This window comes from Podarcis bocagei (genome assembly GCF_964188305.1).
Source record: "Podarcis bocagei genome assembly, chromosome: 14".
Lineage (NCBI taxonomy): Eukaryota > Metazoa > Chordata > Lepidosauria > Squamata > Lacertidae > Podarcis > Podarcis bocagei.
In genome coordinates, this window is record NC_138139.1 from 50754796 (window position 1) to 50770443 (window position 15648).

The 15648-nt window shown below is 47.8% G+C and overlaps 2 protein-coding genes across 8 annotated transcripts in view; one reads left to right on the forward strand and one right to left on the reverse strand.

Annotated features, from left to right (window-relative positions):
- Positions 1 to 15648, reverse strand: part of CHLSN (cholesin) — a 144991-nt gene that overhangs the window by 37572 nt on the left and 91771 nt on the right. The gene's annotated exons all lie outside the window — the stretch shown is intronic.
- The window catches only part of GPR146 (G protein-coupled receptor 146), a 49395-nt gene continuing 45390 nt past the window's right edge, over positions 11644 to 15648 (forward strand). For 2 of the 4 annotated variants that reach the window (XR_014001913.1, XM_081169695.1), the window contains exon 1: positions 11644 to 12375. The gene's annotated coding sequence lies outside the window, so the exon portion shown is untranslated. Of the gene's footprint in view, positions 12376 to 12399; positions 12815 to 15648 lie in introns of those variants that run through there. The other 2 variants (XM_081169696.1, XM_081169697.1) reach the window with 2 other exon arrangements.

A 15648-nucleotide genomic window follows, 5' to 3' on the forward strand; every position in this document is an offset into this window, starting at 1 on the left:
GTCCAGAGAGGAATCAGAGAGCAGCAGTTGGAGATCGGGACCCACGTACCCAGACGGGAACAGCGGGGAGAAAGGGGACCAGATATCGGGTTCCGGAGGCTTTCAGAAGGAGGGAGGGCATGAGTCAGGAGTAGTCACGCCCACCTCGGGGAGCGACGAAACGATCAAGAGGAAGGTTGAGAGTTGGGCGCGCGCGCCAAGTTCAAATGTAGCGGAAGCTGGCGCAGTAAGCAGCCCAGAGAGTGAACCAGGTCCCAAAGCCCGCCGCAAGGAGGCGGAAGGGTCAGGGGGGTCCGCGTCAGAAGAGAGTAGGAAGAAGGAGACCCCGGGGGGCAGAAGGACCCAGAGACGGAGGGAAAGGCGCAGGAGGTGGAGCAAGGCTAGGGTATTAAGCTGGTGTGCTAGAGGCGGAGACTCAGACGGGTCTTCGCCGGTCTGACCTAGAAGAAGTAGGGCTGCACATTGCAGTTTGGAAATGGAACCTGTAATCCAATAAAGACTCTTTTAACCTGAACGCTGGCTAGCGTGGTCCTATGTGAGCTGGGACTGAGTGGCAGCCCTGACAGTAAGACCCGTCTCTTTAAAGCTTCGGACACCTGATACCTCGCAGCGGAGGCAGAAGCAGCGAGAGGAGGAAATTGGTGTTTGGGAGCGAGCTCACAACGGTTGGCAGAGATGACGGAAGCAGAGAAAATTTTAGCGCTGCAACAGGCAGTGACCCAATTGAACGCGGAGGTACAGGCATCCAAGAAAAGGGAGGAGGATGCGGCAGCCGCCTACAGAGATCTCCACGCCAGGTTTGAAGCATTGGTTAAGCATGGGCAGCCAGGACCCAGACCGGAGGGGGTTGGGTTGGCACGGAGAGCAGGAGGGCTTGTGGCTCACTTCGATGGGAATTTACAACAGTACCCCAATTTTCGAGCAGACGTAATGTGCGCACTGCAACTGCTGGCGAAAGACTTTAGGGATGAGGAAGAGAAAGTGGGGTTTATACTATCCCATTTGCATGGGGATGCGAAAGCGTGGCTACGCAATTTGTGGAGGGATAAAGATCCGGCGCTTCAGAATGCAGATGCCTTTATCAAAGCGATGGATGCGTGCTTTTTATCTACCATTGACGTGGATCTTGCCCGACGGGAGATTCATGGACTGAAACAAGGGAGGGCGAGCGTACGCCAGTATCACGCCCGCTTTTTTGCGCTGGTCAGTGCCTTAGAATGGGACCGGGATTCGCCCCCAGTCAGAGACCTCTTCTGGGAAGGTTTGAGCAGTGCTGTTAAAGACGAAATTGCGAGGGGGGAGAGGCCCCGGAGCACGCAGGAGGTGGTCCAAAGGGCGCTGACTGTGGGGGTGAGGCTGGAAGAACGTCCATGGTGCAGAGACGAAGGACGTGGAGGGCGCGAAGCAGCGAGAAGTTTCTCTTTCGTTCCCAGGGAAGCTGCGCGTGCGCAATCCACACCTCCGCCAGGAGGGGGAGTGGAACCTATGGAGGTGGGAGGCGCCAGGGCTCAGTCAGCTACCAGAGCCCCTGCACCGGCGGCAGTCAAGACTAAACCTCCTAGAGGGACCAGGAAGTGTTATATATGCGACAGCTCTCAACACTTGGCGAAAGAGTGTCCCCAGAGGAGCTCCAAGCACACTGCAGCCTCCGCAATGGTGAAAGCGGCCACGCAACACAGCGAACAACAGCAGGGAAACGACGATGTCTGGCTGGAGACAGAGGCACTGGGGCCCAGCCAGACGCATCACTGAAGCAGTCCCCAGCAATCTTGCAACCCACGGACCCCCTCCCACCCAAACCAGTAGTGCAACTCACAGCATCTCTCCAGCTGCCCGATGGCGTCACTATCGAAGTGCCGCTTTCTGTGGATTCTGGAAGCAACGCAGACTTTATAGCACAGGATTTTGTGGAGCAGCACGCTATACAGCTATTACCGGCCACTCTGCCCCTGCAAGTCGTCACAGTGGATGGTAGAGAGTTGCTGGGGGGGCAGGTGGTGAAGCAAACGCCGCCAATGGTGATGCGCCTTGGCAACCACAGGGAAGTCATCAGTTTTAACGTCACCCGCCTGTCGGACACACCCATTGTGTTGGGCATGAGTTGGCTGGACAGGCACAGTCCGACACTGGCTTGGTACCAGCGACAGCTGATCTTCGGCTCCTCTTACTGCGCAGAACACTGCATCCTGCCCGAACAGGAGGGAGAGGAGGAGGAATCACAACTGCAGTTGGGAACGTTGCAAGCAGTCCCCCACAAATATGCAGACTTTCTGGAGGTCTTCTGCGAGGAGGCAGACAAGTTACCACCGCACAGGCAATATGACTGCAAGATTGACCTCCTACCAGGGGCGACGCTACCGAAGGGGAGGCTGTATTCCATGTCGGAGGATGAACTACAGGAACTCAAACAGTTCATAGATCACAATTTGGAGCGCGGTTTCATCCGGGAGTCCAGGGCAGTAGGGGGCAGTCCTGTTTTCTTTGTGAAGAAGAAGGACACGCCCCAAAAAAGGCTGGTGGTGGATTTTCGCCTCTTGAACAAGATGACCAAGCCCTCTGATTTCCCCATGCCCAGGATTGACGACCTACTGGCGACGGTGCGCAAGGGACGCGTGTTTACCAAGTTGGACCTGCGAGGGGCGTACAATCTCATCCGCATGAGGGAGGGCGATGAGTGGAAGACAGCCATGTTCACGCCTCTGGGAACCTACGAGTACAGAGTGATGCCGTTTGGATTGCAAAACGGTTCTCACTGTTTTCAAGCTTTCATGCATCATGTGTTGGCGGGACTCCTCTACAAGAAGTGCGTCTGCTTTCTGGATGACATCCTGATATTCTCCGAGTCGCAGCAAGCGCATGACCAGGATGTTCGGGAGGTGCTGGAGAGGTTGCAGCAGCATAGACTGTACGCCAAACTGGAGAAGTGCCAGTTCGACACGACGGAGGTGGATTTCTTGGGTTACAAGTTGTCGGACAAGGGGCTAGCCATGGACAGCGCCAAGGTGCGAGCGGTGTTGGATTGGAAGAGCCCGCGCAACCGGAAGGAGGTCCAGCGGTTTGTCGGCTTCGCCAACTTCTATCGCAAGTTTATCAAAGGGTTCGCGATGCAGACGGCGGCTATTACGGACACGCTAAGCTCCAAGAAAAAGAAATTCATCTGGACGGAGCAGGCAGAGCAGTCCTTTCAGGCACTCAAGCGTCTCTTCGCGTCGGAAGAGCAACTGCTGCATATCGACCCCAGCAGACCGATGCGGGTAGAGACAGACGCGTCCGATAGAGCAGTGGGAGCTGTCCTGCTGCAGAGGGACCCACAGGGGGTCTGGAGACCGGGAGCGTTCTACTCCAGAAAGCTCAGCAAGTCGGAGCAGAACTACACCATCTGGGACAGGGAGTTGCTTGCCATTCATGCAGCATTCAAAGCATGGAGGCACTTCCTGATCGGCGCCAAGCACACGGTGCAGGTCTGCACGGACCACAAGAATCTGGAGCACTGGCGCACGGCGAAGTTCCTGAACCAGAGGCAGATACGTTGGGCGGAGTTCTTTGCTGACTTCGATTTCCGAATAGAGTACGTCCCAGGCGACACCAACATCATGGCGGATGCACTGTCCCGAAAACCGCAATACCTCGAAGAGGCGACGCCAGCGGCAGCCATGCACATCTTCGCGCCAACAGCGTGGGCGTGCGCTTCAGCCACAGTAGACCTGGATGCGGTGCGGCGGGCGTTGCAGGACGACTCATTCGCGCAGGCGAAGATGGCCGAGGTGCACAAGGGCACGGCGAAGAGCGACGAGTTCCAGATACGGGACGGCTTGCTCTTACGTAAAGGGGCCATCTACGTGCCGGGAGATGAACTTCGCGCCAAGGTACTGCAGCAGTTGCACGACGCACCCACGGCCGGGCACTTTGGCACGAAAAAAACGGTGGAATTAGTCGCAAGGGACTTTTGGTGGCCCAGACTGAGAGGGGAAGTCGCGGACTACGTCGCGAGGTGCGACACCTGCCAGAGGGCCAAGCCGGTGCACAAACCACCGGCGGGACTGCTCGAACCGCTGCAAACGCCGTTTGAACCGTGGGAGAGGGTGGCCCTGGACTTTGTCACGGATCTACCCAGCTCGAGAGGCAAGACGGCTGTACTAGTGGTGGTGGACTTGTTCACCAAGATGGCACACTTCATACCGTGTGCGAAGGTGGCCACGGCAGAACAAACAGCCAAACTGTTCATAGATCACGTGTTCAAAGTGCACGGGCTGCCGCGGTCTATACTGTCCGACCGCGGTCGCCAGTTCATCTCGAATTTCTGGCAGAAGCTGATGGGCTTCCTGAACGTCACAATCAACCTGACATCAGCGAGACACCCGCAGACCAACGGGCAAGCGGAGAGGGTCAATGCCATCATGCAGCAGTACCTGAGATGCTATGCCAATCAACAGCCTGCGACGTGGGTGGATTACCTGCCGCTCGCCGAGTTCGCCTACAACAACACGAAGCACGTGTCCACAGGGGTGACACCGTTCTTCGCCAACAATGGGAGGAATCCCAGAACCTTCCCGGGACTGGACAGAGTGGGGGAAGGGGAACCGCAGACGGCGGACGCTTTCGCGTCTGAGTTGCAGGAGGTCCACGATCAACTCCGACGGCAGCTGGAGCTAGCGAAGCACGCATACAAGGTGCAAGCGGACAAGCACAGGCGGGTTGGCGAAGAGATCCGAGTGGGAGACTGGGTCTGGTTGGCAGCCCACGCAGTGCCGACCAGATCGTTAGCCAAAAAGAAGTTGGGGCACAAGCAACTCGGTCCATACCAAGTCGAAGCGCAGATCAACCCAGTAGCTTTCAGGCTGGTGCTACCGGAGGGTTCCAGGATGCATCCGGTGTTCCACAGGTCGGTGCTCACTCCCTACAGGACACCTCACAGGTTCCAGGAACCAGGAACAGCACCGAGTCCGTCTCAGGAGCGGTCGGAGGCGGGAAGATTGCCACAGCAGGACCCCATCAACGAAGTCACGGAGATTTTGGACTCCAGATGGGGGGAAGACGGAGTGGAATACCTCCTAGCCAGAGAGGGCACCCGGGCTAGTGCTAATAGCTGGGTGCCAGACTACGCTTTGGAGGAACCCCTGCTCAAGGACGAGTTTCATGCCCTTTTCCCACACAGACCCATGCCAGCAGGCTTCTTCGACGACTGGTTGTTCACGCCCACACTTTCCTCCAGCACGTTCCATGGCTTCGACTCGGACGGGGAGCCCGCACAGCGCACACATTCCCCAGAGGGGTCACCGGAGGGTTCGGCGTCCGACACCTCGTATTGGTGGGACGATCGGCCAGAGGAGCAGTGGCGCCGGCGGTGGCTGGAGATGCCAGGTCAAGCGACCGACGCAGAGACTGACATGGACGTGTGCGGGGAGGATCTCGGTTTCGAGCACGGCGGCACTGAAATGGAGGCGGAGCAGCTCACCGTTGACGAACGCGAGGAGGAAGACTCGGAGGTCTTCAGTTGGCGGCCAGCAACGAGGAGCGAACTGTATCCGGCATTCACTCCTGTGATGATGGAGCACCCTGCAACCACCCTTGAAAGTGGGAAGGGGGGAAGGGGGGGCTTCGAGGGGGGGATGGATGTCAGGGGTTCAGAAGCAGAGACGCAGAGAAGGGAGGAGACAGAGAGCGAGGGGGAGGAATACGAAGGAAAGATGAGTGGGGATGACGAACCGAGATCGCCGAGCTTATCCAGTGAGTCCGAGGATTCCCAGAAGGGAGCGCCAGCAGTCAGAGCAAGGGGGAAAAGCAGGGGGACACCCCAGGAAGAAGGGTCCAGAGAGGAATCAGAGAGCAGCAGTTGGAGATCGGGACCCACGTACCCAGACGGGAACAGCGGGGAGAAAGGGGACCAGATATCGGGTTCCGGAGGCTTTCAGAAGGAGGGAGGGCATGAGTCAGGAGTAGTCACGCCCACCTCGGGGAGCGACGAAACGATCAAGAGGAAGGTTGAGAGTTGGGCGCGCGCGCCAAGTTCAAATGTAGCGGAAGCTGGCGCAGTAAGCAGCCCAGAGAGTGAACCAGGTCCCAAAGCCCGCCGCAAGGAGGCGGAAGGGTCAGGGGGGTCCGCGTCAGAAGAGAGTAGGAAGAAGGAGACCCCGGGGGGCAGAAGGACCCAGAGACGGAGGGAAAGGCGCAGGAGGTGGAGCAAGGCTAGGGTATTAAGCTGGTGTGCTAGAGGCGGAGACTCAGACGGGTCTTCGCCGGTCTGACCTAGAAGAAGTAGGGCTGCACATTGCAGTTTGGAAATGGAACCTGTAATCCAATAAAGACTCTTTTAACCTGAACGCTGGCTAGCGTGGTCCTATGTGAGCTGGGACTGAGTGGCAGCCCTGACAATATGTTACCCGATACTTTTAAACTAGAGATTCCAGGCATTGAAGCTGGGCCCTTCTACATTCAAAGCATGTGCTCTATTACTTGAAATACCTCAAAAAGGGAAGGTAGCAACAAACTGCATCGCTGCTTTGTTTTCAATGGCTAGTAAAAGCATGGCTATTTAAAAAGGCCTCTTACTCTGCTTTCCCCCCATGTTAATATTTTGATGGGGGCTGTTATTTATTTCAATATTGTTGTCATATATGGATTTGTTATCCACCTTGAGTCTCATACTGTACATAAGTAAAATAAAACTATTTTTCAGAAAAGGAGCACAGAATGAATAAGAAACTGAAAACTGTGAAATATCTAAGAAAGAATACACTGCAAACACCCTTAAGGAAATACTATTGACTACTGTGAAATGTTTTATGGCAAATGACAATTTGATGAGATTGTGAAAGAAAATAAATAAATGAAAGATTCATTGCCCTGCACTTAGTTCAAAGAATACTGATGTTCATTCTATACAGTGCCTGAATATAGATTACCAGGTGCTAGCTCATCAAAATGTGCTAAGATGATGTTCACCTGGTAAGCCTTTTTCATATTTGTCCATAAGCAGTCTCCATCCACTTATTAAAGACAAGACAAGAAAACATTTGAGCTATTCCCTTCCTTCCCCTGAGTCCCATAAATGGATGGGAATGCAATACTCCAGCTAAAATACAGAACAGCTGAACAGAAGTCCAAACAGTTTTGCCAAATTATGCAGATCTCAAGGTGGTATATTAATGATGAAAGGCTCACTGATAATTAACTAACTGAGGCTCTGCCAAAGAACTGCCCCACCGCCATACAAATCAAATCAAGACAATTAAAACTAGAGACAGTGCAAAACGCCATGTGTATGTGGAGTTCAGAATACAAACCCCTGAAATGGCCCCATTTCAAGTTAGGACCAGGCTCCTTTGGGCTAGGCTGATTCAAAATGGGATCTCCACTTCTTCATCCTTGCAGCTATAAAACTGTCCCCTGACAGCAAAGCCCACCAAAGGGGAGAGAGCTGTGCTTTGGGGGAAAGAGAATACAAATGGTGGGGTGAGCTCACCACCTCAGAGAGAACCCTCATCATCATCTGTTACCACCACACCTTGGGTGGGACTTTTGGGGAATAGGAGGCAACATTCCACCCACTTGTGCTCAAAAACCCCTCAAAAAATGTTTTGTCTTTTACCAAAATACCTGAAAACCCCACATATTTTTAGAGATGTCCTGGGGTGTGTGCACTAATACATTACTGATTATAACCATGTTAAGTCATCATGTTCCATATATTTACTACACTTTTGTTATTTCATAAAGAGTTTCAGGTGATACTTAATGTTAGTCATACTCAGAGCAGATCCACTGATTTAAGTGGTCTTTCCATGATCTACTCTTGAGTATGATGAACATATCTCAGACCTCATATTTCACTAAGATAGAAACAGACTGGCGCTCCAAATAGTAATACTTTCCCAATAAAATGGTCATTCCCCCCAAAGGATGGCTCTCTTCGTGTTCCTTCCCCCCCCCCCATCAATCTACTGTTGGGGAAATTTAACATAACTGGTTCAAAAACAATCATTTTCCATATTTTTTAAGTTCACAGATTAGTGCCTGTCCTTATATATGCAAGTTCAGAGGGCTGAACTTGATTGCTGCTGGATTCAGGGGTCGTGCTGCTGGTATCTGTAGACTTGCAGGAAACCCCAAGGTTTAGAGAAGTACAAAAAAATATTGGAGGGGATTCCTATGGGAGAACTAACCCCCAAATCTCCAATGTGGACTGAGAGTGGGGTAACAGACTATTGGCGGACGGGGATGCAAAACCAGGTGGGAGGGAAAAGAAATGGAGTAGCCTGGAGGAAAATGTGGCTGACTGGTTAGAATAATAAACCAGAACACTACACACTGCACCTTAGTTGCAAGCAATCATAAATGAGCCTACTGTCTACAAGGAGCAGGTTTTCTGGGTGGCATCTCAGGTTCTCTGGGATTCCTTCAAAAGAGAGCTCATTAGGATGGTTGGCTCACTACCAGTTCTTCCATGTTGAGTGAAGATTTTCTGCTTCAGAATGCCTTGGGATGATCTGTGGATTCTTACGTTCCTAGGTATATGCTGGTTCTTGATTTTATGACTCATCACCGTGGTTTTAAAACTGATTTTATAACTATTCTTGAGTGTGGCAATTTTTTTTAAAAAATGTATGGAATATGTTTTTTTTTTTGGGGGGGGAGTTAATAGTAGCCTTGTAGGCCTGGATACAGTCCAAAAGGCCAGATATAAATTAACAAATAAGGAACAATGAATAAGATATTCAAACTAATGAAGGAAAATATTTCAAGTGTCATCCTTTGCAAAATACTTTAAATAGCCTTCCTCAAAGATATCTCACAGATTGCTTGGCAGGGGGGAAAACACTGAAAAGAAATTACATTAGCTAGAGAGTGAGAAAGGTTGCTTTATATGCAACTCAAGCAGTAAACCCCCAAACACGTTCTCCAGGAAGCTAAATTGAAATGAAAGTCTTTGTACCTTTCTGAGCTAGGAAAACTTTCAACCATTGGAAAGAAAAAGGAGAATGGTGCATCTATACACACACACACACACACACACACACACACACACACACACACACAAACACACGTTACTCCTACGATGCACACTGAAACAGCCAACATGTACTCAATTAAAATTCTACCTAGCCCTGATGCCACTTCATACTGAACTAAACATTTTTCTGAGCAACACATAATCATCCATAATAGCTGGTGTATATAAAAAAATAAGGGAAAACAGCAGAGTATGGCACCTTCAAGACTAACAAATTGATTACGGCGCGTGTTATTTTAAGATATATACATTTACACAAAGACATATGTGCAGAGTTTCAGGGTGGAGGGGGTTGCACATAGAGAGGTCAGAAGAAAATGAAATGCATAGAAAAAATAATAATGATTGCAATCAATTAAATTTTACAGGTCTCTTCCCCCTGCCCCCGGTCCTTTCATACCAGTAAATGAGCATAGTTTTATCCTCACAAAGGTCCCGTGAAGGTGTTTAGATTGAGAAAGTGACTTTCTCATGCCCACCTAGGTGAATAGGATTCTTTATTGTTTTCGGTGCCAAAGACTAACATGACCATTATTTGTCTGGAAATTAAAAAGATGAGAAAATTGTTCAGGACACAATATAAACATCTGCTTGTTTTCAACCAATGTTGTCTGGGTAGAATGTCAGTATCACCTCCTCTTTTGAAATGAATGGCTTCAGTATGGAGAACAAGAAGCTTCTGTGTATGAGTAATTTGTGAGTGTATTTATTTATATAAGCCACATTTCTTCTCATTAAAAAGTGGCATCCAGCAAAAAGTTAAAAATACAATTAAACATAATCAATCAAATAAAACGTATTACCAGAGGCAGCTGGATCTTAAACAACACAAAAGAAGGGACAGCCAGGAGTTACCAATCAGTCTCATAAATACCAAGCAGAGATTATACTAAATTATAAACACCAGAATTTTAATTAATAAATAAAGCCTAACTAGTGGTGTATGGAGCTACCCTAATTGGGAACTGACAACATATACAGGGTACAGAAAAGCGAAAAAATATTGCTAAAGAAATTGCAATATGTATCCTTCCAAGGAATGATAGAAATATAAAGCTTCCTCTGAAGGAGTGTTTGAAAGCAACAGTTTCACCCCTAAACATGACATCTGTACAGGGATGCAAGTTCTCCAAGCTGTGACTGTAAAACCACCTCCATTTGTTACAATAGGATGCAGGAGAGCCCCAAGCAAACTAGACAGAAACAGGAATATGTTACCCATCAGGAGTGCTTGGCAGACCATGCCCCATCTCCCATATTGCTTCTCATCACCTAGTTTGCTAAGCTGGACCTTATCATGATACAGAGTGGGAGCATCTGCACACTTCAAATGCGTTTTCTCAGGAATATTGTTTAGGGAGTGGCCTAGTGGGCCTGGGGCCCGGGTCTTTTGCCATAGGACCTATATCTCATGCCTCTCTCCACGCCCTTGAATTTTATAAAAAACTTTGTTTACAGGATGGCTGGGCATGCTGCAAAGCACCGTGCTGGCAGGACTCCAGACACCTTAACTTTTGTAGATGCAAAACTCTGTCATGGCCTGTGCCCCAAGTTTAAAGTAAAGGTAAAGGTAAAGCGACCCCTGACCATTAGGTCCAGTCGTGGCTGACTCTGGGGTTGCGGCGCTCATCTCGCTTTATTGGCCGAGAGAGCCGGCGTACAGCTTCCGGGTCATGTGGCCAGCATGACTAAGCCGCTTCTGGCGAACCAGAGCAGCGCACAGAAACGCTGTTTACCTTCCTGCCGGAGTGGTAACTATTTATCTACTTGCACTTTGACGTGCTTTCGAACTGCTAGGGTGGCAGGAGGTGGGAGCGAACAACGGGTGCTCACCCCGTTACGGGGATTCGAACTGCTGACCTTCTGATCAGCAAGTCCTTGGCTCTGTGGTTTAACCCACAGTGCCACCCGTGTTCCGTGCCCCAAGTTTACCGTACCTATTATTGCCCGTGTTTGCTGCAGACAAAGTTTTTACACCTGTGTTTCCTTAAGCAGCCATAACAAAATGTGAACAGACATTCATCTTTAAAACACCAATGTTACATGTCCTTAAGAGCCCCAACCCCTCCCCACTCTTTTCACCCCATGCCAGCAACTTCAGGAGCATAGTGCTTCTGAATAAGGGAAAAGAAAAGGTACAGCTTTATTCTTCCCAGATGCATTGGCTGATCCTGAATTTCTAAGCCTGGTATAGAGGCTACTCTGTGCTCCCACTCGCAGTCCAGATAGGCAACTGGCTGCTTCTAAGTCAGCTCGTTGCTCCCCAGCATTGCTAGATAAATGCCAAAGAATTGTAGTACAGAGAGGGGGGAAAGCTTTTAAAATTGCTCTCCACCCAGCCCCCTAATTTATGCAGCTACATCCAGGCTTTTCTGACGCTGCTCAAAAATCTGGGCACTAACTTCCAAATGTGAAAGAGACCAAAAAAACACTGAATATGTGTGTTTTTGTTAAACTGGTGCAAGTTCTGCAGCCATGTTAGCTCCAGCAAAATCATTTCTTTTTTTAGGCTGTGGGTAAACCAGCCAAGGCTCAGAAGGACTGGAGTATTGGGTGGGTGGGTGGGGGGAGAGAGAGAGAAGTGGCAGAGAGAATATGATGTTTTTGAGGTCCTTTGCTGGAGAAGGAAACAAGAACGCAGTCTCCGCCAATGAAAGGAGAAGAAGTACCACAGAGTGTAGGCAGGTTGCCAAGTGAGCTCGGCAGCGTGACGGAGCTGCATTGAGTTTCTTTAATGAAAGCCAGGAAAGAACACATTACACAGTGTTTCTTCAGAGAGCTAAGCTAGCCTCCAGTGATTGAAATCAATAAAAACAGTCGGCAAGGGGCCCAAGTGGGGGGAGAACCAAATCTACACTCCAGCACTCAGTTTGCTTTCCACTTTCCCCCCATTCTTCAGAAGTTAAACTTTGAAAAACTATAGGCTACTCCTTGCAGGACTCTAAAGGTTTTTTAAAAATTATTTTTGGTCCAGGGGCCTGGCGAGTGGACAGCCGCTTTAAGCTTCCTTCCAACTCACCCCCTCCATTCTCTTTTACAGCGTGGGCAGCAATGAAAGGATTGTTTTGAACGTGAAACCTGCTGAGAAGGACACCTCCGGACAAGTGCCTGATCTTACGACTTGGGGTGGGGGTGGGGGGCAGAGAGGATGAAGCCTGTAACAGAAAAACTTGTGAAGAAATGAAAGAGGAAGTAAAACATGGAATTTTGTTCAGAAGAAAGCTCTCTGTCTGGATAGCATGTCAGCTGCTGTTGTGGCGAATTCTGAAGCTGCTGAAGAGACAGCCTTGGAGGGGAGTGATTCCATACTAAAGCAGAAAAACCTGAGAATTCATGTTCAGTTAAGAGTTCAGGATCAATCTCAGGTAAGTCTCCGAGCAGTTTTTAGCCTTTTGGTTGAAAATCTGAAATTAAAAAGACACTTATCTCCTTGGTGACTTAAAAATGTTTTCAATGTGCCTTCCTGTTAACTCTGTAAAGGGTATTTGAATGCAACGTATTTTAGCAATTTGAAATGAGACATTTTAAAAATTCTGCCAGGGCACCAATCACCACAAAGAATGGCCAAATACGCTGAAAGACTGTGGAATTTCCTTTTTTATTCTTGTCATTGTGTTTTTGTGTAATCTGATTTATTGACCAGAGTCCGGCCATTACGTAACTCTACCCGCTCCCCAAAGGACTTTGTGTTCCATGCATTTGGGAACCTGATTTGTTGTTTTCTTTGTGAAACATCGGGGAGCCCATAGACTGAAAGAAAGAAAGCTGCATTTCTGAAGGTTTCTGTAATGATTTTCAAATGAAGTATGTATCCACTTGATCGGTTTTATAGAGAGCTACATGGAGCATGTAAGCAGTCTGCATGCTTCTTAAAACTAGAAATATTAAAGTATCTGTTGTTCCCTAAACAATTATGACAGAATGCAACCGAATAATTTTATTTTCATGTGGAGAAGTTAAAAAGTGTGTGTGTGTGTGTGTGTGTGTGTGAGAGAGAGAGAGAGAGAGAGAGAGAGAGAGAGAGAGAGAGAGAAACTGTTGCTAAGGAATGTACAGGAGACTAGGGCAGCAAGTTCTCTGCCAACACTCATGATTTTAATATGATGAGAAACTTGAAATCATGAAAACTTTATCTTGCTCCCCATAATGGTTGCAGAGAGAAGGGAAAACACTTGATACAAGTCAATAGTATCTTAGGCTGAAAACAAAGAAAGCAAGTGCATATCCTCCAACAATTCCCATATGAAAATAGGGACATGCTTCCAACACTCCTATTTCCATAGTAAGGATCATTAGCTAAGACCCCCCCCTTTCCACTGTTACACATTCCTGAAGGTTCTACTTTGCCTCATTTATTATTTTAAACAGCCTAATTGCCATTCATTTTAAAAGCTAAGGTCCTTGTTCTTTTGGCTAAAGATAAGCTAGAAAAACATTATTGCCCTACATGATGTTATCAGTAGTTTAAAATACACCTCAGCAGCTGCAGTCTGTGAAATGATAGGCTGAGCACTACATGGTGTCATCCATGCAAGAGATTTAAGTTCTAGCCACCCCAGGGAGGGAAGTAAGGCCAGAATGATGACAACTCTAGAATCTCACACTATTGAAAAGACATATCAAGAACATAAAAATAGAGAGAGTGATTTATCATCCCAGAAAACAGAACAGTCAGAGAGAATGTAAGTGGGGGAAAATATTGTTTTTAAGCATTGATGATTTATAAATGAATTTCATATAAAGAACTCTAATTTGGACCTGGAATTCTGGTCTCTGTACGGCTCCCACCATTAAAAGAACTTCCCATATGTGAACAGATTAGAAAACAGAACTACACAAATCCATGGCAAAAATAGAGAGAGGAAAATACCCAAAAGCTAATGTAAAAGAAAGAGCATTGTTTTTAAAGGAAATGGTATGAAAAATGAGTAAAATCAGGCTTTTACATCAACTTTTCTCCCAATTTCTTTATGATCAGATATACAAAATCCAGAACGATTCATTACTTCGAAAACTGTAAAACTGGTTGTCTGCAGGGACACAGTGAATTTCCCCTTCATCCTCTGAATGTTTACTTCACCTCAGGTTTTTTCACGTTGATAAGGGATTAACTTGTAATGTTTTAGTACTAATAAGTAAACTGACTTGATTAAAAACAAATATCTGATTGAGTCTAAGAAAATATGGCAAGACTCGTGAAACTGACTACACCATATGGATACTGCAAATTGTCCTGTATATTAAACTTCATGTCATACATGGTCTATAGAGAAACTGACTTGTAACAGATCAGAAATTGACAACTCCTTGGCCAAGTATGGGCCACTTACAGATGCCATCTGCTCCTCCCATCGCCCACAACAAAGGCAAAAAGTAGTGGATGGGCAGAATCTATAGCAAGGGGATTCAACAGCAAACCACCATGGATAGTAGAACCTTTGAGATTCCATAGTTGATGTTTTATTTTGAGGGGACAGACAGACCTTAATGACAGAGTCCATGCTTTGTATTCAGATTCCCCAGGTCCCATCATCTCCAGGTAGGGCTGGAACTTGTCAGAAATCCCAAAGAACTGTTGTCAGTCAGTGCAGCCAACAGTGAGTTAGATGGACCAGAATATCAGCATATTCTGATTCAGCAAACAACAATTTTTATGTTTCAGTGGGGGTGGGAGAAGGGACAAACAATTCAGGAATACTTTATGAGCAGTACACACCGTATCAACATAATTCTTATCTGTAGTTAAGAATGGTGGATAGGGTACCAACTTTTGATTTCAAAAATTATGGAGCCAGGGGAAGGTCAGAAGGTGGAGTCTCTTGGACGCAAGAGAGAATAGAGCTAGTAGTAAAAGCTTTCCATTTGCTCCTGCCAAATACAGTGGACTGAGCCCATGTCTGCATTCTAGGGTGGGGTGAAAAAGCTGCATAGGGAAGCAGGTGTAAGAACAATCCCGACTCCCCAGCTGCCACTGAGAACTTGCCAAGTTGCTCTGCCACCACCCACCCTATCTGCCTCAGCTTAAAAATCTTATTTGGAGGCAGTGGAAAGAGAGCTATGGAATAAACAGACACATGCACTTTACAGGCTCACAGGCAGGGGTATGTTAAATGCTGAGCTGGTGCTGAGCTTGGACTGAGCTCAACAACATGGCACATACATTAGATACACATTTTAAGCCTGGGCATTGTGAAAATGATGCTGCTTTTACTTGAAAAAGCAACTGACCAGAAGTAAAAAGAAAAACAGCTGTATTGCTCCCGCCCTCCCTACCCTGGCCACTTTGGCAACCCTCTGATGGGTCCACTTATTATTTCTCCTGTGATCTGCACCAGCCTCAAGCATATTATATCCGGTTCAAAAGAAATGTTCATAAATATGGTAGTTTGGCTAATAAGAACAAAACAAAACATTTTTAAAATGGTGATTCAAAAGGTAGCTGGTAAAATGAAAGTCTAGTATAATGAAAAATGAATGCAACAAGTGTACAATGGCAAAACTTTGCATGTACCTTTCTTCTACTAGCTTTTTGTTTGCCTTTTGCCTGTCGCTGAAGGCTAAACTTATTTTGTCTAGTCATCCATCTTGGCATACTGCCAGAAACTCAATGTTTTCTGGCTGCACAAAGTCCCTCTTGG